This window comes from Zea mays, chromosome 10, assembly GCF_902167145.1.
Source record: "Zea mays cultivar B73 chromosome 10, Zm-B73-REFERENCE-NAM-5.0, whole genome shotgun sequence".
NCBI lineage: Eukaryota > Viridiplantae > Streptophyta > Magnoliopsida > Poales > Poaceae > Zea > Zea mays.
The window spans coordinates 99290074-99313122 of record NC_050105.1 but is presented as its reverse complement, the minus strand read 5'-3'; the positions used below and the strand labels follow the sequence as shown (position 1 = coordinate 99313122).

At 43.8% G+C, this 23049-nt stretch overlaps 1 protein-coding gene across 1 annotated transcript in view; it reads right to left on the bottom strand.

The window, feature by feature from the left end:
• Positions 1 to 12324: 12324 nt before the first annotated feature.
• LOC103641465 (uncharacterized) overlaps positions 12325 to 23049 on the bottom strand; it is a 70000-nt gene continuing 59275 nt past the window's right edge. The window contains exon 8 of the transcript XR_004853210.1: positions 12325 to 12967. The gene's annotated coding sequence lies outside the window, so the exon portion shown is untranslated. The remainder of the gene's footprint in view (positions 12968 to 23049) is intronic.

Sequence of the window (23049 nt, the reverse complement as noted above, 5' to 3'; positions counted from 1 at the left end):
CTCGAGCCGGCTACGATTCCATTTGGGTAGTGGTGGACCGCTTGACCAAGTCAGCCCACTTCATACCTGTCAAGACCAACTATAGCAGTGCCGTGTTGGCAGAATTGTATATGGGTGTGTTTGGTTTGGCTTTTGGCTTTGGCTTTTGCCCCCTAAAAGCCAAAAGTTAAACCAAAGGGCTGAATCTGGAAAGCAGCTTTTTCTAAAAGCCGACTTTTTTGTAGTGCAAAACTAAAAGCACCTCTGGACCTGCTTTTAGCAGCTTTTAGGTGAAACTGTGAAAATATATATGGAATAATTTTTATCGACTTTTAGTGGTTTCAACCAAACGATTTTTAGATTTTTAGCAGTTCACAGCCCACAGCAGCTTTTTTCACAGCTCACAGCCCAGAGCAGCTTTTTTCACAGCCACAGCCCAACCAAACAGACCCTATGTCTCGGATCGTTTGTCTTCATGGTGTGCCAAAGAAGATAGTATCAGACAGAGGAACGCAGTTCACCTCTCATTTTTGGCAGCAGTTGCATGAAGCTTTGGGCACACATCTGAATTTCAGTTCAGCTTATCATCCGCAGACAGATGGCCAGACCGAAAGGACCAATCAAATTCTTGAAGATATGTTGAGAGCCTGTGCATTGCAGGATCAGTCCGGATGGGATAAGAGATTGCCTTATGCAGAGTTTTCCTATAACAACAGTTATCAGGCCAGTTTGAAGATGTCACCATTTCAGGCGCTTTATGGAAGGAGTTGTAGAACTCCGTTGCAATGGGATCAGCCTGGAGAAAAGCGGGTGTTTGGGCCAGACATTTTGCTTGAAGCTGAAAAAAACATCAAGATGGTCCGAGAGAATCTGAAGATAGCGCAATCGAGGCAGCGAAGCTATGCAGACACAAGAAGAAGAGAGCTGAGTTTCGAAGTCGGAGACTTTGTCTATCTGAAAGTGTCACCAATCAGAGGAGTCAAGAGGTTCGGAGTCAAAGGCAAGCTAGCACCCCGCTACATTGGTCCGTATCAGATTCTTGCAAGACGTGGAGAAGTGGCCTATCAGCTCAGTTTGCCAGAGAATTTGTCCGCTGTGCATGATGTCTTTCATGTGTCTCAGTTGAAGAAGTGCTTGCGTGTGCCAGAGGAGCAGTTGCCAGTGGAAGGTCTCGAAGTCCAAGAGGACTTGACCTACGTTGAGAAGCCAGTGCAGATCCTTGAGGTTGCAGACAGAGTCACCCGAAGGAAGACCATCAGAATGTGCAAAGTCAAATGGAATCATCACTCTGAGGAAGAAGCAACCTGGGAGCGTGAAGATGATATGATGGCCAAGTACCCTGAGCTCTTTGCTAGCCAGCCCTGAATCTCGAGGGCGAGATTCTTTTAAGGGGGATTGGTTTTTAACGCCCTGAATTTGGGGGTAGATTTTTTTTTTCTTCTTTTCTCTCACCAAATTCAGGCGTTACCCTTTTCTTTTTTTCTCGTTCCCTCGCTAAACCTTGATCTTTTCCAAAGTTATAGCGGGTTTTGGCTTTAGACCTCGTGTAAGGAAAAACCCTAAATTACTTTATGTTGTTTGATGCACCATGCCGAACTATGCATTCTTTGATTGCTTAGAAATGTAAGTGCATTCATCTAGGAAGATCGGATTTCGAAAAGGAGAAAAACCTTTTCTTTCTTTTTCTTTTTCTTTCTCTCTCTCCTCCTTTTTCTCTCTCCCGCGCCGTGGGCCGCCCCTGGCCGGCCCAGCCGCCCCCCCCGTGCGCCTCCTTTGGGCCCAGCTGGCCCAGCCGCCCCCCTCTTCCCCCCAAATCCCTCTCTCTCCCTCCCTTTCTCCCATTTTCTCTCTAGCCGCCGCCCCCTGCCCTAGCCGCCGCCCCCTGCAGCTCGGTCGCCCCCTGCGCGCCCAGCCGCCGCTCGGCCGCCCCGTCCCCGTCCCCGGTGAGCCCTCCTCTCTCCCTTCCCTCTCCCATCTCCCCTCCTCTCCCCCACCCTGGCCCAACCGCCGCCCAGCTCGGCCGCCCCATGGCCGGCTCGGCCGCCGCCGCCCCGCGCCCCTGGCCGGTTCGGCCGCCCCTGCGCGCCCAGCTCGGCCGCCCCCTGGCCGGTTCGGCCGCCCCTGCGCACCCTGCCCAGCCCCTGGCCGGCTCGGCCGCCCCCTGCCCCGCGCCCCCGCCGGTTCAGCCGCCCCCCGCCAGCTCGGCCGCCCACCGCCGGCTAGGCCGCCCCCGCCCCTGCCCCTGGCCGGTTCAACCGCCCCCTGGCCGGTTCAACCGCCCCCTGGCCGGTTCAACCGCCCCCCTTTTTTTGTTTTATTTTTTATTTTATTTTATTTTATTTTATTATTGTTAGTTATTTTATTCTAGGCAAGCTGATCATCGTTCATGTTAATGAAATAGGAAACTTAATTTAGAATTCCGTTACGCTAGTTAATTCATATAATCAATTGTTTATCCAGTTCAATGTTGATCAACTAAAAATGACTAGGTTTCCATTAGTGCATATAACTAAATTCTTTTGTTAGAACCAATTGTAACTAATCATTAGTGCATAAGCTTTAACCCCCCCCCCCCCCCCGCGAGACCTTTTCCCGTTTCTTTCTAACCATAATGAATGCGATATCGAATGTCATACTTGATGCATATTCACTTTATTTGTTCCCTTGTATGATGTACTGTTTGTTTCCCAATTTGAATGGATGAATGTATGTATGCTTGCAATCGCATAGAGAACGATCCGGTCGAAGAGCCCGAGGAAACCGCAGAAGAAGCCCCTGAGCAGCAGTCGGTTGGTGGAGGCAAGTGTCCCTTGACCTATCTCTGTCCTATTCATTCTTTAATTCACCTCCCGCATTACACATTTATACTTAAGGATTGACTAGCTTTTGTTATCCATGTCCTTGTCTACCTATCTGGGTTGGATTATTATTGTTTAGCTTCATGCTATTGCTTAACTCTAATCAATGAACATGATGAGATCATCTATGATACGCTGTTTTCCCCTTTCTTATGATGATGTTATACTTGTGGTCTTCAAGGGGGCTCGAGCGGTTTCTCGAGTGCCTCTCCGTAAGGACCTGTTCTATGGATGACCGCCCGAGAAAACAGTGCAACCATGAGGGTGGAATGGGATGCCCTTAGCTGAATAATTAGAGGATCCGGGGTGTGGTTCACTTAGCCGTCGTGCCGTCAATGGGGCTCGGTGTATGCGGCTCGCTCCGCCAAGTTTGGGTTCGCCCCTTGGGGAGGAGTGCGGTGCATTTAGGAAACCTAACGGGTGGCTACAGCCCCGGGGAATCTTTGTAAAGGCTATGTAGTGATGCCCTGCTAGGCCACCTAGGTAGTGGTCAATGGGGAGTAGCTCTCTCCGGGCAGAAAGGGAATCACGGCTTGTGGGTAAAGTGCACAACCTCTGCAGAGTGTTTGAAAACTGATATATCAGCCGTGCTCACGGTTATGAGCGGCCAAGGGAGCTCCAGTGATTAGTGGTACTTGATCAGAGATGCTTTGGTACAGGTGGCTATGAGATTGATGGTTCTTGGTATTGACTATGGTGCTGGTAAGTGGTATTCTTTCCGTTTGGAAAGGGTACATCGGGATAATAACTTGGGTTAATGCTAAAACCTGGCTTTCTATTAGTAAATAATAATCTGACCAACTAAAAGCAACTGATTGACTTATCCCCACATAAAGCTAGTCCACTACAGCCAAACAGGATACTTGCTGAGTATGTTGATGTGTACTCACCCTTGCTCTACACACCAAACCCCCCCATCCCCAGGTTGTCAGCATTGCAACCACTGCTCAGGAGAAGATGAAGCTGTGGAAGGAGACTTCCAGGAGTTCCAAGACTACGACGAGTTCTAGGTGTGGGTTAGCGGCAACGCCCAGTTTGCTGCCTGTGAAGGCCGCAGTTATCTACGTTTCTTTTCCGCACTTTGATTTATTGTAAGAACTATATGGACGTCTCAGACGTATGATGTAATCGACTATTATTCCCCTTTTAATGCTATTTTGAGCACTGTGTGATGATGTCCATGTTATGTAACTGCTGTGTACGTGAATAACTGATCCTGGCACGTACATGGTTCACATTCGGTTTGCCTTCTAAAACCGGGTGTGACAGCCTTTGACCTCCTTTGCTCTGCATGCATCGGGCTGTCAAAACTCACAGATTTCGCGTACCTATGCATGTGTTGTATGCGATCGTTAATGTACGAATCGACGAGCTGAGATCCACAACGCATCTTCTGTCCCATTAGTCTCTTGGACTTTATTGTGCGCATCACCTCTCCTTTGTCGTCGTAACTCTCCCAACTGCATTTCCTCGTCTCCTACAAAAAAGAGTAAGTACGGGTGTAACATTAAAGCTAGTGCAAACAATAAATAAATACCAACCTCTTCGTAATCTACCATATGTCCACAAAAATAGCCAACACCAAGCTCGGAAGGAACTAATCCATACTTAGCTTTAATACCACATTTGCAGAGTACTGGATCAAACTTCAACTCTTCCGCCCACTCATTTTTTTCTTTTCCTTTGTCTCTTCCTCTGGGCAATGGTACAAAGGACCATACAACCACTCTCTGAAATGACACTTACGCCACCCGTATGACAGTAGGAGAATAATTTAGTAAATTTTTGCAAAAAATAACAAAAGTTTAGACATTTGTTATGGGCTCACATAATCAATGTTCGGACACATGAAGTGCTTCGCAGTGTCCTCGTCGATGACAGCACGATCTCCGCAATCGCATTGAGGTGGCGAGTCCGTTCTTCTTTTTGTTGCTACCTCCTCCACATCCGTCATTGGTGGAGGATTCGGGGGAGGAGGTACCCAATGCTTAAAACGCTCATGACTAGTCCTTCCACACAACCAATTAGCGAAAAGAAGATATCGAGGGTCAAATTTATCAGGACCGCCGATCCACTGGAAAAAGAAACACCTCAGGTGCTCCTAAAAAATGCAACGAAGCATTATTACACATCTAGTAAACAATATTAAGTCACAAGTCATAAGATACGTACGTTAAAACCACTACAAAGGTAGAAGCAGCGAGCAACCGTGTTTGGATGTTTGGATTGACATACCCAAGCCATCTGCCAGAGTCACAGTTAGGCACAGGAAGTTCAGGAGGAACAGAAGCATCCTTACTAGATACGTCCTGATATAACTCCCGAGGACGACCTCTCTTCTGCCACAACGCCTCCTGGTACATGTCTTTCATCTAAGAAACGATTATAATTAACACATGTACCTAATAGACTTTATAATCGGATTTCACAAACTATCAAATCAAATGTAGTCATCATATGAAGTATATTATATATTCTAGGAGCAACAATGGAAACTAATAATTGAAAAATTACAACCCAATATACAAAACGAATCAGTGAGACACCATACCTTACTCTACGAAGTATTCAAACTCGAATCTTTGAATAGAGCAACTTTGAAGAAGCTTTGAATTGAGGGGAAACGAGCTCTTCTCGGCGAGCAGCGCGGTCGTTTTATAGGCCTCCCTAGCTCGGCGCCAAGATCTGTGGCGCCGAGCTAGGAGGCCGCGTCGACGCCACGCCAGCCCTAGCCACCGGGAGCAACAAATGTCACGTCAGAGCTCGACGCCATAGCCTATGGCGCCGAGTATCGGATCCAAAACGGGAAATAAGTTTTCCAGGGGTCTAAGTGTAAATTTTTGTCACAAAAATGGCTAAAAAACAAAATATTCGGGTTTTAGACATCATATTGCGATTGAATGGTCGGAGAAATAAGAGACGACGTGGATAGACTCGAAGGCCGCATTTTGGACCGCCTTTCATATATAGGAAGGAAACGCCTTGTAATAAGCGATTTTTACACTCCTCCCTCCCACTAGTCTGTACACTTTATTTACTCAGTTCTATCCCTACCTAAATTCTCTCCTCAGTTTTCCTCTTCCACCGTTATGCCTATGCTCAGAAATCAGCCTACGGACTCAATCCGTTCGTTACATATCTGACAGATGGGACACAACAGGTCCTAACATGTGGGACTAGTTCCTTCTTTTTTCCCCAAATCGAAGAAAACGCCACTGCTTGCACGAAGGGATCTCCTGCTCGTACCAGATCATGGTCGACCGTCGCCGTCTTCTTCCTCGAGCAGCGTCAGTAGCCGTCTTCCACCTCCAGGCCCGCAGGTGGAATTAGGCCGGGTGCGCGGATATGTACTGATTGACGGGCAATAGATCGTGTAAGGACCAAAGCAGCGTGCTTCATAAGTTCTTTTGCTTTTCCAGTTTCAGTTGTATTTTCGCATTACTTTTGTCCCTGGAAATGAGTCTCGTCTTCTGGAGATCGCGTATGCACGTGGACGACGCATGAACACAAAAACAACTTCAGCAATTGGCTTTGCACAGATTCTTTTCCCACATCTAAAATGGATCTAACCAAACAATTTCCCCTCCCTGGCTAGACCTATGTACGTGTGACATGTCTAGAAACTTTGATATGTACAGTACACTGACTAATGACTACACTTGCATAGTTGCACCGAACAACAGGCGAAAACAACGACGCCTAAGTTACTGAACCACACCAAATACCAAGAAAGATCATTAGACTCGTGTACTACGTGTCATGACTCGACCATAAATTTAGAAAATTTAGAGAATTGATTATACATAACTATTAATGTAGGTGCTTCACAAATGGACGCATCTCTTACCAAGTTGATGAGGACATCTACCCCAATAAAGGAATGGCTACCCCCAACTGAACCAGCACAAGCGCCACTCACTCGAGCCCATGCACGTGAATTAGACTTCGTGATGATTCTGAAGAATGAAGGACGAGAAGTTTTCTAAAGTGTATGCGCCATCTACGCTCATGGTGAATCTGCCTTCTAGGTGTTGCGCCGCCTGTTGATCACTTGTTCTCAATTGCCGTGAATCAAGAGCAAGGTAACACATTTGTCATAGGTTAAAGACATTCGTCCTTCAAAGCATCATACCCTCTCGGGTTTAATGAATTTTAGACGAAGATCATGAATAATAAGTTCTCATCATTCGCAAATATGAAAATATACATGCGAGATGTGATATCATACCACATGTTTTTTTCATAATAAATGTACAAGCATTGTCAAAATTTATACTACATTGGTACCTTCGGCTTGTTTGAAATTGATGACGCGAAGACAATTACAATCAGCGTCACAATACAGGGATACTGTTCATCTATTTATAGGCAACCGTACAACTTCGCACGTTATTACATTCATGCCCTCAATAATTACATACAGGATTTACAAATATCATAAGGGCAGTATCGTCATTTTTATTCAATAACTTGAACAACACCTCCTTACGTCTTCCTGTTTCACCGTGATGAAGCTTGCTTCATTGTACTTCTCTTAAGCTATGTCGAAGCTTTTCTGGTGACGAAGCTCATGTAATATTTAGTAGTATGCTGAAAGCAAATGGTTAGTCGTGTTTTAGGACCTTCGGAAAACGAAGGCCTCCAACAGTAGCCCCTCGCAGTATTAGTTTGTTTCTTTGTAACAAATTCAGACTGCGAAATAAACGAAGGCCTTTAGTCGAAATTTCGAAAAAAATGCATTCCCTTCGCTAGAATAGCGAGACATTCCGTATTGTGGGGCCCATCGTTCAGTGTTGCTTTGTGTGTATATATATGAGGGTTTGCGTTTGCAAAGCCTAAAGTTGGAGAAAAAATAATATATGTCATAAAATAATAAAATAAAGAAATAAGAATATCTAGGATAGAATTTCTAGAATTTTTGAAACCTTGAAGAATTTACTAGGACCTTTCCTATTCATAATCAATTAATAATGTCAATTTAGTTAAGTAGCTACTAAATAAATAATGGAGAGATGCATCTCTTACTTATAATTTGTGGTGATACATTCTATTGAAATGAGGTATCATAATTTAAATTTGACCTCAAAATTTTAAATGAAAACATAAAAGAGAAAATAAGAAAAGAAAGTATAAGTCATTTAAGTCTAGAATTAAGTAATAGAATGGAAATAAATAGTAATATTGAAGATAGTAGGATTTATATCCACATTAAAATTGTGTTTGGAAATAGGAGTCTGAAATTCAAATGGAAAGTTGAAACAATTTGAAATTGAAATAGGAATTGAAAATTTGAAAGAAATTAAAAGGAAAAGAAAAAATAAGGGCAGACCCAATTGGGCCTAGTTCCCAGCTAGGCCCAACTTCCTTCCGCCCGCACCCGCCCAACGCCACCTCCGTGCTGACCAGTGGGTCGGGTGATCAGCTCCTTTGTCTGCGCGCGTGCCACTCATCGCCAACTGGGGACCACCGCTCAGCTAATGCCGCGCCGTGTGCACTGTCTCTCTGACGGGTGGGATCCACTCGTCAGCTGCGTCTTCTCCCAAACCCTAAACAAGTCGCCGCTCCTCCCGCACCGTTGAGTTGGTAACCGAGATCGCGGGGGGAGGGCTCGGTCCTCACATGGACTCTGTTCCCTCTGATGGGCACTATAAAGCGGAGCGTTCGAGGGCACTCCTCGCCATCCCGCGCGATCGTCGTGCTCGTGCCCTTCCCAAAACTCCAGAAGACCATTCCGCCGCCATAGCTATTCCTCAGTGGGGCCGCTCGAGGGGAGAAGAGGGTCGGGGGCGCTTTGTAGGAGGTCCCTGCAAGTCTTCATAGTCGCGCCAAAATGGATTGTCGACGGGCAAGCTGGGGATTTGACGCCGGAGTTCCAGCGCCGCCGCAAAGCCTTTGTCCGCCGACGTCCGGTTCCTTCGCAACATCGCCACCGGTGAGAATTCCCTCAAGCGATTTGCATCGGTTCTTAGGACACGTAGCATCGTTTGGATTGTCATTTGGCGCTTAGGGCGTCTGGTCGTGTAACTCCGATGAGGTGCGCCAGCATGGAGGCTAGCGGCGCCACCTCGGGCCATCGCGGTTGGATGTGGATGGCTCCTGGCCGTCGGCCCGTAGATGGAGGGCTCCGATTAGAACATCGTATACCCATTCGTTTAATTTAATCGGACCCATCGAGATCGGAATGAGTGGATACGATTTTGATTAAGGCGTGAGCCACTACTAGCTGTTAGATCTAGATCGGGCGACTACTGTTGTGTACCGGTTCGACGAGTTGAAACCTAATCCTAGCCCTTCGGTTTTGATCGGTCGTCTTGGATAAGCCCATATCCCTTCGGCTGAGAGATTTTACAAAAGAGCCCCTCGGCTTTCACAAAAACAACCCGCCGTCCCTTGCATGTTATAAGATAATTACATATCAGCCAAAAAGTTTGTAGATGAAACTCTAAACTTTTATTAAATTTGCCCACTGGCCAGAAATTTCTAGAAAATTATAAAATAAATCCTGAAATTGGTTTTCAGTATATAAATAAATCAAATAATCTTAGGAAACTCATATCTTGATCATTTTAACTCCAATCTGATCAATCCCAGTTGCATTAGCTTCATAATATTATAACCTACACTTTTGTAACATTATTTTATCATGTAACATAACTTCAAAATTAATGAAATACTTGATTAACTTCTCTAATTACAGTGAAAACAATAATTTAATCTAGCATACGGCTATAACTTAACTTAGACATGACGTCTATCTAATTTATAACTTAAGAATGAGGCCCACTTAAGTTATGTATTTATAATATCTCTATCACATGAATTATAGTCAACATAGAACATAGTTTTATTATTTAAATCACCTAAATCTTTGGAAAATCACAACTCCTTAACCGTAACTCCGATTTTAGTGGTTCTCGAACCTACGATCTTGTAGCACGCGTAGATTATTATTATGCATCTTGTGCATATGTTTGGTGTGATGTTTATACCATGTTTGTTTGTATTGCTACATTTAGCAGTGAGATCACAAGTCACCTGAAGAGCAAGTTGGTACCTGGAATCTTGAGTCCTAGGCAAGTTGTGCCCTTGATCACTTCTTTTTACCCAATAATGTTCCTGTTAATCATTATGATCTCCACAGATTAATTTGATGGGACCAAATAGGTTTCCCCTAGCATTGTTTATTCCCCACCTTGCAAGCACATGAATTATTAGGTAGTTTTGCTATTGCTCTACGTGGTTTTGGGAAACTAATGTTTCATTATGATCATGTTCCAATTATGTTATTGTTTATTTATCGTTCATGATAAGATCATATTGTTAATTGGAATATGGAGCGAGCACCCAGGAAAACAGTGCTACCACAAGGATGGTATGGGACGCCATTGGCTAACTAATTAGGAAAGCTAGTGGAGGACTACCTTACCCGAAAGGGACAAGGGCAGTAGGGGAGTGGTCAGTGTAGGGAGACCCTTGGGTTGATTTTGCTGCGACGGTGGTCAGGCGAGGGATCCATGCATTGGAGCTTTCTAGAAACTGTAGCGGGTTTTCTGAAGCTAGTGGAACTTTGTAAAGGCCTCGTAGTGTTACCCTGCCTCGCTTCCTTGGTAGAGGTGTATGGGAAGTCGCGATCCCTTGGCACATAGGTACATGACTTGTGGGTAAAGATGTTCAACCTCTGCAGAGTGTAAAACTGGTATATCAGCTGTGCTCACGGTCATGAGCAGCTAGGACCCTCAAACGGTTAATTTATGGAACTAAACTTAATTTGTCATACGCATTGCATTGTGGGTGTTGTTATCAATTTTGATCTACTACTTATTTGGGTTGGTATCTACTTGCACTTAGTAACTGCTAATAAATTTTTTACCAACTTTAAAAGCAATGCTTAGCTTCAACCATTCTCTTTGGTAAGCCTTATACTTCATATGAGCTCCCACCTTTGGTGAGTTCATGCACATTATTCTCCACAACTTGTTGAGCGATGAATGTCTGTGAGCTCACCCTTGCTGTCTCACACCCCCACAAGTCAAGAACAGGTACCGCAGGATGAGGCACATGGAGGATGATGTGATGAGTTCGTGAGAGGTCTAGGCCATCGTCTCCCAGTCAACTTTGGGTTGCTGGATCGTTGTCTCCTTATGATGTATTTATTTATTTATTTTGTATAGAACTCATATTATATAGTAAAGATGTGACATTCGCTTCTGTATCATGATTCATCATATGTGTGAGACTTGGTCCCAGCACACCTGGTGATTATGTTCGCGCCCGGGCCTTGGTGCCCTGAAACCCGGGTGTGACAGAAGTGGTATCAGAGCGATGTTTACTATAGGACGAAACCTAGATAGAACTGGATAACCATTATCCACTTACCTTTGCTATTCTAATTCTTTTTAAACTTTCCTTAATCTTTTCTCATCCACTGCTGCTTTACTCTGATTGCTCTTACCTTTTCACTTCTAAAGACAAATGTGGATTTCACACTTTGAAATCATGTACCTAATGTAACTTTTAGGAATAGGAAACCTAATATTAGGAACAAAAACAAAACTATTTTTGTATGTATCTATGTGCTTCAATGTTTGTTCTTATGATACTTGTCTGATTTGGATCTTTAGTTAAGTATGATGAGTTGTGGAGTAATGTCCACAATTGCATCTGCATATACACCTAGGCATAAAAAATGTTTATAAAATAGTTAGACAACCTATATTAACTCTCCATTAGAATACAACTAGTACCACATATCTATCTCATCTTGACAAATTCTATCTTACCTATGGACATTCACCTTATACGACTAGTTATCCTATTCTTGACATAAAACAACAGATCAAAGCCCTGCCAAAGAACCTTCAGTTTATGCCTAGCTACTAGCCTATCTGGTTGCCTACTAAGTAATTCCCCTTGCAAAACTATCTTACCATATGTCTCTAACCAGATGGTTAATACTAGGAGGGGAGGAGGAATCGATCTACCAGCCAACCCCCACAACAGGAGGATTATCAGACAACAGCAAACAGAAATGAATCCTCCAAATCCTCCACCGGCTGGAACCGATCCAGTGGTTGCCGCTCAGATGCAGATACTACAACAAATGGCCAACACGATGCACGCAATGCAAAATCAGATGAGGCAAGAACGCTAGGAAATGCGTCAGGAACGACTGGAAATGCGTCAAGAAATGAAGCAAGAACGGTTGAAACGGCAACAACAACCACCTCCACCACCACCACCAGCTCCACCTAGGGATAAGCACCGGGAGTTTATGAGCCACAAACCACCGACATTCTCCAACTCCGCGGACCCACTACAAGCAGATGACTGGCTAAAGTCTATGGACAAGATGCTCAACATAGCTCAGTGCACGGACAGAGAGAATGTGCTATATGCATCAGGTCGCCTTATCGGCCCCACTGCGGATTGGTGGGATGCGTACTGCGCTGCTCATGCTGCCGTCAACACAATCACCTAGGCAGAATTCTCCACTCAATTCAGGAATTACCATATTCCTGCTAGACTCATTAAGATTACAAGGAAGGAGTTTCTATCCCTCAAACAGGGAGGTATGTCCGTGAGCGAATACAGGGACAAATTTATTCAGCTATCCCGATAAGCTCCTAGGGATGTTGAGGATGATGAGAAGAAACAAGAGCTCTTCCTGGAAGGTTTGTTTGGACCACTACAATACCAACTGGTATCACACACATTTTTGTCCTTCCAAATACTACTGGACAAAGCTATCGCTGTGGAAAACAAGAGGTTTGAGTTTGGAGAAAAAAGGAGGGCTGCTAATCAGGGATAGGCTGGGAGTAGTTCCCGTCCTCGATATACTACTACTCCGAGTACACCTGCTCGTGGCAGTTCCGTTCAACAAACTCAACAGACACAAGCTACTCCTCAAGCAAGCACCCCAACGGGACCTGTTGCTCCTAATACATCCACAAACAGGTCATGCTTCAAGTGTGGACAGTCAGGACACTATGCCAACTACTGTCCCAACAGGGCCGCTTATACTACTCTGGCTCCGATGAAGCAGGGTCAGGCCTTGGTAGGCAAAAGTCAGCCCTTATCTGTCAACCGAGGGCAAGTCCACCATGCAGAAGTAGAGGCTGAACCCGGTGAACCTGAAAACCAAGAAGGAGTACTGGCTGAAGATGAAGGAGTTGGTGAAGAAGTAAACGAGCAGCAAGATTAGAGCATATATATATATATATTTAAGTACTATTTGTAAGACCTAAATATTACTTTAGTAGTAGCTAGTATTTTACTATTTTAGGAGTAATAATAAGGTCTATTTGACCATATAGTTTGCTATGCATCATGTTGAGATTCTTGTTTGTGCATAAGTTCTGAATCAATAAGGGTATACATCCTTTTTCTTATGAATCTCGAGGACGAGATTTCTGTTAAGGGGGTAGGATTTGTAAAGCCTAAAGTTGGAGAAAAAAATATATGTCATAAAATAATAAAATAAAGAAACAAGAATATCTAGGATAGTATTTCTAGAATTTTTTAAACCTTGGAGAATTTACTAGGACCTTTCCTATTCATAATCAATTAATAATGTTAATTTAGTTAAGTAGCTACTAAATAAATAATGGGGAGATGCATCTCTTACTTATAATTTGTGGTGATACATTCTATTGAAATGAGGTATCATAATTTAAATTTGACCTCAAAATTTTAAATGAAAACATAAAAGAGAAAATAAGAAAAGAAAGTATAAGTCATTTAAGTCTAGAATTAAGTAATAGAATGGAAATAAATAGTAATATTGAATATAGTAGGATTTATATCCACATTAGAATTGTGTTTGGAAATAGGAGTCTAAAATTCAAACAGAAAGTTGAATCAAGTTGAAATTGAAATAGGAATTGAAAATTTGAAAGAAATTAACAAGGAAAAGAAAAAAATAGGGGCAGACCTCAATTGGGCCCAATTCCCAGCTAGGCCCAACTTCCTTCCAGCTGCACCCGCCCAACGCCACCTCCGCGCTGACCAGTGGGTCGGGTGATCTAGCCCTCTGTTTGCGCACGTGCCACTCACCGCCAACTGGGGACCACCACCCAGCTAACGCCGCGCCATGTGCACTGTCTCTCTGACGGGTGGGAGCCACTCGTCAGTTGCGTCTTCTCCCAAATCCTAACCAGTCGCCGCTCCTCTCGCACCGTTGAGTTTGCAACCGAGATCGCCGGGGGAGGGCTCGGTCCTCACACGGACTCCATTCCCTCTGATGGGGACTATAAAGCGGAGCGTTCGAGGGCACTCCTTGCCATCCCACGCGACCGTCGTGCTCGTGCTCTTCCCAAAACTCCAGAAGACCATTCCGCCGCCGTAGCTATTCCTCAATGGGGCTGCTCGAGGGGAGAAGAGGGTCGGGGGCGCTTTGCAGGAGGTCCCTGCAAGTCTTCATAGTCGCACCAAAAGGTATTATCGACATGCAAGCTGGGGATATGACGCCAGAGTTCCAGCGTCGCCGTGAAGCCTCTGTCCGCCGACGTCCGGCTTCTTCGCAACACCGCCACCTGTGAGAATTCCCTCAAGCGATTCGCCTCGGTTCTTAGAACACGTAGCATCGTTTGGATTGCCGTTTGTCGCTTAGGGCGTCTGGTCATGTATTTCCGGTGAGGTGCGCCACCATGGAGGCCGGCGGCGCCGCCTCGGGCCATCGCGGTCGGATGTGATGGCTCCTGGCCGTCAACTCGTATATGGAGGGCTCCGATTAGACCATCGCATACCTATTCATTTAATTTAATCGGAGCCGTCGAGATCGGAATGAGTGGATACGATTTGATTAAGGCGTGAGCCACTAATAGCTATTAGATCTTGATCGGGTGACTACTGCTGTGAACCGATTCGCCGAGTTGAAACCTAATCTCAGCCCTTCGTTTTTGATCGGTCGGCTTGGATAAGCCCATATCCCTTCGGCTGAGAGATTTTACAAAAGAGCCCCTCAGCTTTCACAAAACAACCCGCCGTCACTTGCCTGTTAGAAGATAATTACAGATCAGCCCAAAAGTTTGTCGATAAAACCCTAAACTTTTATTAAATTTGCCCACTGGCCAGAAATTTCCAGAAAATTATAAAATAAATCCCGAAATGGGTTTTTAGTATATAAATAAATCAAATAATCTTAGAAAACTCGTATCTTGATCATTTTAAATCCAATTTGATCCATTCCAGTTGCATTAGCTTCATAATATTATAACCTACACTTTTGTAATATTATTTTATCATGTAACATGTCTTCAAAATTAATGAAATACTTGATTAACTTCTCTAATTATAGTGAAAACAATAATTTAATCTAGCATATGGCTATAACTTGACTAAGACATGACGTCTAACTAATTTATAACTTAAGAATGAGGCCCACTTACGTTATGCATTTATAATATCTCTATCACATGAATTATAGTCAACATAGAACATATTTTTATTATTTAAATCACCTAAATCTTTGGAAAATCACAACTCCTTAACCGAACTCTGATTTTAGTGGTTCTCGAACCTACAATCTCGTAGTAACGCGTAGATTATTATTATGCATCTTATGCTTATGTTTGGTGTGATGTTAATTTTGCCTATACCATGTTTGTTTGTATTGCTACGCTTAGCAGTGAGGTCACGAGTCACCTGAAGAGCAAGTTGGTGCCTGGAATCTTGAGTCCCAGGCAAGTTGTGCCCTTGTTCACTTCTTTTTACCCAATAATGTTCCTGTTAATCATTATGATCTGCATAGGTTAATTTGATGGGACCAAATAGGTTTCCCCTAGCATTGTTTATTCCCCACCTCGTAAGCACATGAATTATTGGGTAGTTTTGCTATTGCTCTACTTGGTTTTTGGAAACTAATGTTTCATTATGATCATGTTCCAATTGTTATTGTTTATTTATTGTTCAATATAAGATCATATTGTTAATTGGAACATTGAGCGACCACCCGGGAAAACAGTGCTACCACAAGGGTGGTATGGGACGCCCTTGGCTGACTAATTAGGAAAGCTAGTTGAGAACTACCTTACTCGAAAGGGGCAAGGGCAGTAGGGGAGTGGTCAGTGTAGGGAGGCCCTTGGGTTGATTTTGCTGCGATGGCGGTCAGGCGAGGGTCCCTGCATTGGAGCTTCCTCGAAACTGTAGCGAGTTTTCTGAAGCTAGTGGGACTTTGTAAAGTCCTCGTAGTGTTATCCAGCCTCGCTTCCTTGGTAGAGGTGTATGGGAAGTCGTGATCCCTTGGCAGATGGGTAACATGACTTGTGGGTAAATATGCGCAACATCTGCAGAGTGTAAAACTGGTATATCAGCCATGCTCACGGTCATGAGCAGCTCGGACCCTCACATGATTAATTTATGGAACTAAACTTAATTTGTCATACACATTGCATTGTGGGCGTTGTTATCAATTTTGATCTACTACTTATTTGAGTTGGTATCTACTTACACTTAGTAACTGCTAATAAAATTTTGACCAACTTTAAAAGCAATACTCAGCTTCAACCATTCTCTTTGGTAAGCCTTACACTTCACATGAGCTCCCACCTTTGGTGAGTTCATGCACATTATTCCCCACAACTTGTTGAGCGATGAACGTATGTGAGCTCACCCTTGCTTTCTCACACCCCCATAGATCAAGAACAGGTACCGCAGGATGAGGCACATGGAGGATGTTGTGACGAGTTCGTGAGAGGTCTAAGCCGTCGTCTCCTAGTAAACTTTGGGTTGCTGGATCGTTGTCTCCTTATGATGTAATTATTTATTTATTTTGTACAAAACTCCTTTTATATAGTAAAGATGTGACATTCATTTCTGTACCATGATTCATCATATGTGTGAGACTTGGTCCCAGCACACGTGGTGATTATGTTCGCGCCCGGGTCTTGGTGCCCCGAAACCCGGGTGTGACAACGTTGAAAATATTTTTCGTGCCATCAAGCTTTGTGTTGGGTTTGTCGTTTTAGCTTTCTGATTTTGGGACCATGGATGCTTTTGAGCTTCGGCTATTTTGTTGCAATCAATGTTGAGATGGCCAAAGAAAAGAAAAGCATGGACCCCACACTAGCTGGTTTTTACGAAGCCATGGAAAGGACCATTATTGAGAAAATTACTGATGAGATGTTAGCTGGACTGTTTGGGGGTTCTAGTGACAACGAGAATTTTGATGTGGAGAGTGACAACGATGACGCCGAAGATCGGCCGTAGAGACTTAGTCATGTTGTATTTGGAAAATCCACTGTTAAGAGAGGATAGATTGAAGCAATGAAAGGTAAATATTTTCGTGACACAACTATAGTGAGGGCCGGAGAAGAGAATATTGTTCCTCTTTCCGAAGCTGATGAAGTTGTTGTTTTTAAGAGTTTTATGAAGGCTGGCCTTCAGTTTCCTCTACATAAAATGCTTGTTGAAGTACTAAAAAGGTTCGAGATATATCTTCATCAACTCACCCCCGAAGCTTTGATCAAAATCCAGGTTTTCATCTAGGCAATGAGGAGCCAGGGATTGGAACTAGACGCCGATTGTTTCTATAATATTCATGAATTGTCTTATCACACGAAGGCAGTGGGGAAGGAACAATATCATAACAATTTTGGTTTCTATTCCTTCGTGTACCACTCTGATGCAAGATGCCCTATTCCCACATTTCGCAAGAAATGGCTAGGATCTTGGATGAAGCAATGGTTCTATGTTTAGAATGATTTGGTTGAGATGTAGGATGTAAAAGATATAATTCATCATCCAATACGATCTTGCTTCGGCATCCGAAGGCCCTCAATCGTGAATAGTGATAAATCACAAGCCTGCCTGGTAGCCTTCAACATTATGTGCAGCTACATTGGCACCAGAGACTTGGTCCAAGAACATATAGCTTTCAAAGTATTGTTAGAAATATGCCCTAGAGATAATCATAGAGATGAGCATATTTCTTAGTATCCATGATATATATATATATTGCTTAATTGAATATCCATGAAAGGCACCTTGTATTGATTAGCAATTATTTGACTTGTTTGTGAGATTCTTTACTTGTATGGTTATTCTAAATGATGTCCCTGGTCAGAGTCGATGACTATCACATATATTAGTTGATAACTACATTTCACAAGTCATGAACATGGAGATGTTGAACTAATAATGTGGGCGTATGTATGACATGAGGCTGGACCGACCCAATGTGAGATATTGTAATATAGTTCTCTTTTTGCAACATATATATTGTGTCCTTAGACCTGAGATTGTCGCATGTTCTCAAGATGTGGATTGACCTACTTAGGGACTATCAAACGCTACTCCATAACTGGGTAGTTATAAAGATAGTTTTGGGTTTGTCAGGAAGCATGCTGTGAGGCATGGTCAGTCAAGATGGAATTTGTCCCTCTCTTCTTGAGAGGGATATCTCTGGGCCCCTCGAGTGATTGGATCAAGAAATGTATGGTCGTGCTAGGGTTAAGAGTTAACCATTGAAAGGATTCCAATTCACAGTATCGAGAAAGAGAGGTCGGCTTAGAGCCAAACCAAATATCGTGAGACAAAGGGAACAACATATACGTAATGTTATAATGGTTCGTCTGATATGATCTTTGTGTGCACATAGGAGTTGACATGTTTTGCTAGAGGCCGTTGTCAATTATTGGGCCAAGTAAGAGTACTCGGGCCATGTCTATTTGTACATGAACCTATAGGGTCACACACTTAAGGGGAAGGAAGCCTAACTCGGATCAGATCTGAAATTAGACTGGGCTTTAGGGTTACTGATGGGCCTGGGAGTCAGAAGCCCACCATAACTCCTACATAATGAGGGCCAAGGGCGTGGTTAGGCTAACCCTAATTCGCCACCAGCAAACGAGCAGCCGCTCGCCTCTCGCCCTCGTGAAGCCACCGTCGTGAACCTAGCAGTTCGATCGGTACGCAGCGGTTCCTCCTTGTACGTGTGGATACCTCGGAGGTGCTGCGTCTAGAGCACTAGGACGGACCACGCGAGGACGTGAAGGACACCGGTGACTACACGACACTGCTCGACACGTTCGTCTACATCGAGACGTCTTCTGTTGCCTACGTGTCTAGTGGTAATTCCATGACCTATAACCCCAGTAGTTCTTGGTTTTATGGGGTCGAAAATTTTGTTTTTTGCTAGCGTGGCCTCCCCATAATCCTACAGTGGTATCAAAGCCAGGTTCTGCGTAGTTTTAGGTCTGGATCTAGGTTCATGAGATGGATCTACTTGATGCACAGTGTGATTAGATCATTTGGTTCTAAGGGGTTGGAGTAGATTACATCTTATATGACTAAAGAGATTAGTTCGTCCTTCTCTGTTATGTGTGTGACTTGCCCCTACCGGCTGGAATCACCATCGGGGCTAACTGCATACACAACCAGCAGATTGACGTAACAAATCGACGTCATGAGTGTAATCTCCTTCGGGTCGAAAGTCTTGGATTTGGGTTGATTTGATCAATCGCATGAGATTCTCCGCCATGGCTATCTGCTGTACTGGCGAACATATAGAAACATGTTTGTCTAACCTGTTTTTGTAGGACATCTTGTGATCGGTATGGCTATTGTGTGTATATGATGCATATTAATGAATTATTCATGACCTACGTGTCGTGACCAGGGAAATACGGCTGGAGCCACATGTATTGTCCAAATTTAATGTAATGACCTGCGTGTCAACATGTGATGATCCAAAGCGTATATGCAATTTGTTTACCAGCATACATTAGATAGGTCTTGAAGGACTCATCACCTGAAGGATGACATACCTATATAATGGATATGGAGATCATTGTGATGGACAGATTATTGGAGATGGGGATCACCATGTGACAACAAGCCATACCGAATCACAATTGTTGTGTGAATGCAATTCTTAATGTTCTACTTGTTCATGTTGCATATATGTCCTTGTGTGCGATGAAATAAGTAGGACGATCCCTCATAAATGTTTAAGCTTAAATGCCTCTCCAAACCTTGCACTATCATAAGTCATGTACAATTGGTGGTGGGTCTATGAAATTAGGGTGCCACCAGTTTTCCTTGACTAGATAGGTTTGTATCAGATACGAACTGCAGAAAGGGTTGGTTAACTTAAACAAAGTCAGCTTAATGGTTAAGGACTTTGGGGCATAAGGTTGGGAGCCGAGACATAGAGATGTCACCCAACAACAGAAGTCATATATATGATATGATTAGCAAGGAGTTACTTACCGATCTACCTTGTCTTCTAGTGGTGATGCTAAAGCTCACTAGTAGACTTGTTAGTTGCGGGTTCTGAATCACTAAGTATCAATCTAGGGATATTGATTTTAGTGGGAGTAGACTCTATTAAATGTTTAATATGATTTACTCTGTCATGGATATTTTTGTCTTAGTATTTTGCATTATTTTGTTGTAGATAAATGGCACCTAGCACACCAACATTTACTTTGCGATCAATTCTTGAAAAAGATAAGTTAAATGGAACAAACTATACGGATTGGATTCGTAACCTGAGAATTGTTCTCAGGGCTGAAAAAAGGAAGACGTTCTAGACACCCCAATGCTAGAGGATCCTGGTGAAGATGCAACTACTGAAGCTAAAACCGCTTACAAGAAGGCAATGGATGCTAATCTTGAAGTGAGTTGCCTGATGCTTGCTTGCATGGAGCCTGAGCTACAGGTGCAGTTTGAGACAAACCATGAGGCGCACGATATGATCATGGCGCTCAAGGATATGTTCCAGACTCAGGCTAGGACTGAAAGGTTCAATGTGTCCAAAGCCTTTCTAGAATGCAAGCTAGCAAAAGGCGCAACAGTTGGGCCACATGTAATCAAGATGGTTGGTTACAGTCAGAGGTTGGAGAAGCTAGGCTTCCCAATAGGCCAAGAGTTGGCCACTGACTTCATTTTGGCATCTCCTCCGCCCAGCTATGGAAACTTCATTACGAACTACCATATGCATGGGGCGAAGAAGGGCCACAATGAACTATGTGGCATGCTGAAAACATCAGAGGGTGACATAAAGAAAAGCGCTGGCAGCAGAGGCCATGTGATGGCGATCCAAAACAAACCCAACTTTAAGAAGAAGGGTAAATCTCAAAAGAAGAAGGGCAACGCAAAGGATACAGTATCCAAGCCAAACCAAAAGCCCAAGGCTGGAGCAGCTGCCGATGCAAAGTGCTTTTATTGCAAAGAACTTGTTCACTGGAAGAGGAATTGCAAGCAGTACTTGGCCTTTATTAAGGATCACGGCAGTAAGGGTATAGCCACAGAAGGTACACTTGCTATTCACATTACAGAAATTTTTCTTGCTGATTCTTATATTAATTCTTGGGTATTTGATACCGGATCGGTTGCCCATATTTGCAATTCGATGCAGGGAATGATAAGAAGTAGAAGCGTGAAAAGAGGAGGAGTTGATTTCCGGGTAGGCAATAATGCAAGAGTTGCTGCGTTGACCGTCGGGATGATGCAACTCCACTTCCCATCAGGATATATTTTGGAGTTAAATAATTGTTATCTAGTTCCTAGTATGAGTCGAAACATTATGTATCCTTCATGTTTGATGAAGGATGGTTATTCATTTGCGAGTGAAAACAATGGTTGTGTGATCTCTAAGAATGGCATGTTTGTGGCTTTTGCATCCATTATGAATGGGTTGTTCATTTTTGAGAGCACCTAGAGGGGGGGGGTGAATAGGTGATCCTGTAAAAATCAAACACTAATAGCTACAAAAATTAGTTATGAGTGTTAGTACGGCTAAGTAGCTTGAAGCGAGTTCTTGTGAACACAAACAATCACAGAGAGATCAACACAAGTCACACAATTTTTATCCTGTGGTTCGACCAAGTAACACTTGCCTACTTCCACGTTGTGGCGTCCCAATGGACAAGGGTTGCACTCAACCCCTTTCAAGTGATCTGATAATCAACTTGAATACCACGGTATTTTCCTTAAAGTATTTTCCCGTTTGTGAGGAATCTCAAAAACTTGGAGTCTCTCGCCCTTACAGCAAGGATCACAATGAAGGCACAAAGTAAGGTTGGGAAAAGTAACACACGCAAGACTCAAATATGCGGCACACCCACGTACACAAGTGAAGACTCAAGCTCAAATGACAACACAGGGAGTTCGCGACTCGAATGGAGCTCAATTCTCTAACACAACAAAGCGAACGCGCGGGAGCAGAGTCTGGATGCCTTAGAATACTTAGTGAATGCTTGGGTTACTCCTCCATGCACCTAGGGGTCTCTTTTATAGCCCCAAGGTAGCTAGGAGCCGTTGAAGACCAACTTGGAAGGCCAATCTTGCCTTCTGTCGAGTGGTGCATCGGACAGTCCGGTGCACCACCGGACAGCTACTGTTCATGTTCGGTGCTCGATTTCTTTCCATACGAAGAGCAGCTGACCGTTGGTCCTCGGGATTAGTTAGTGCACCAGACACTGTCCGGTGTGCCCAACCGACCGTTGGTGCGACCACGTGTCGCGCGAAGATTGCGTGGCTGACCGTTGGCGCTGGCGGCCGTTGGCTCACCGGACAGTCCGGTGCACCACCGGCCAGTTCGGTGAATTATAGCCGTACGCTGCCGTCAAAACTCGAGGGCGGCGAGTTCTCCGCGGACCAGCCTGGCGCACCGGACACTGTCCGGTGTGCCAGACCGAGCTGGAGTTTGCTGCACATAGCCAACTCTTTTTCCAATTATTTTCTCACTGTTTCTAGCACTTAGACAAAACACATTAGTACTCAAAACAATGTACTAAGTCTAGAAACGTACCTTTTTCTTTGATTTGCACTTCTCACTTTACTTGGCACATAAGAACTTAATTAACCGTGTTGGGCACTTAATCACCAAAACATTATTGAAATTGCCCAGAGGCACATTTCCCTTTCAATCTCCCCCTTTTTGGTGATTTATGCCAACACACACAAAAGCAACCAAAAGAAGTGCAACATCAATGCAATTGAGGACCAATTTGTTTTTGACTATAATTTGGCATATTTGGATCGCTCTTTGCCACCACTTGGTTTGTTTTTGCAAATCAAATTCATTTTCCTATCTCTAAGTCAAACACTCTTGTTTGGGCACAAGGAGAGATGTTCCAAGAGAGAAATTGATCAAGTGCCAAAAACTACCCCTTTTCCCATAATCAAAGTTCTCTCTCACAAGAGACCAAATTTTGCAATAAGAGTATTTTGGACAAATCAAAAGTTCTAACTCTATTGTTTTCAAAAT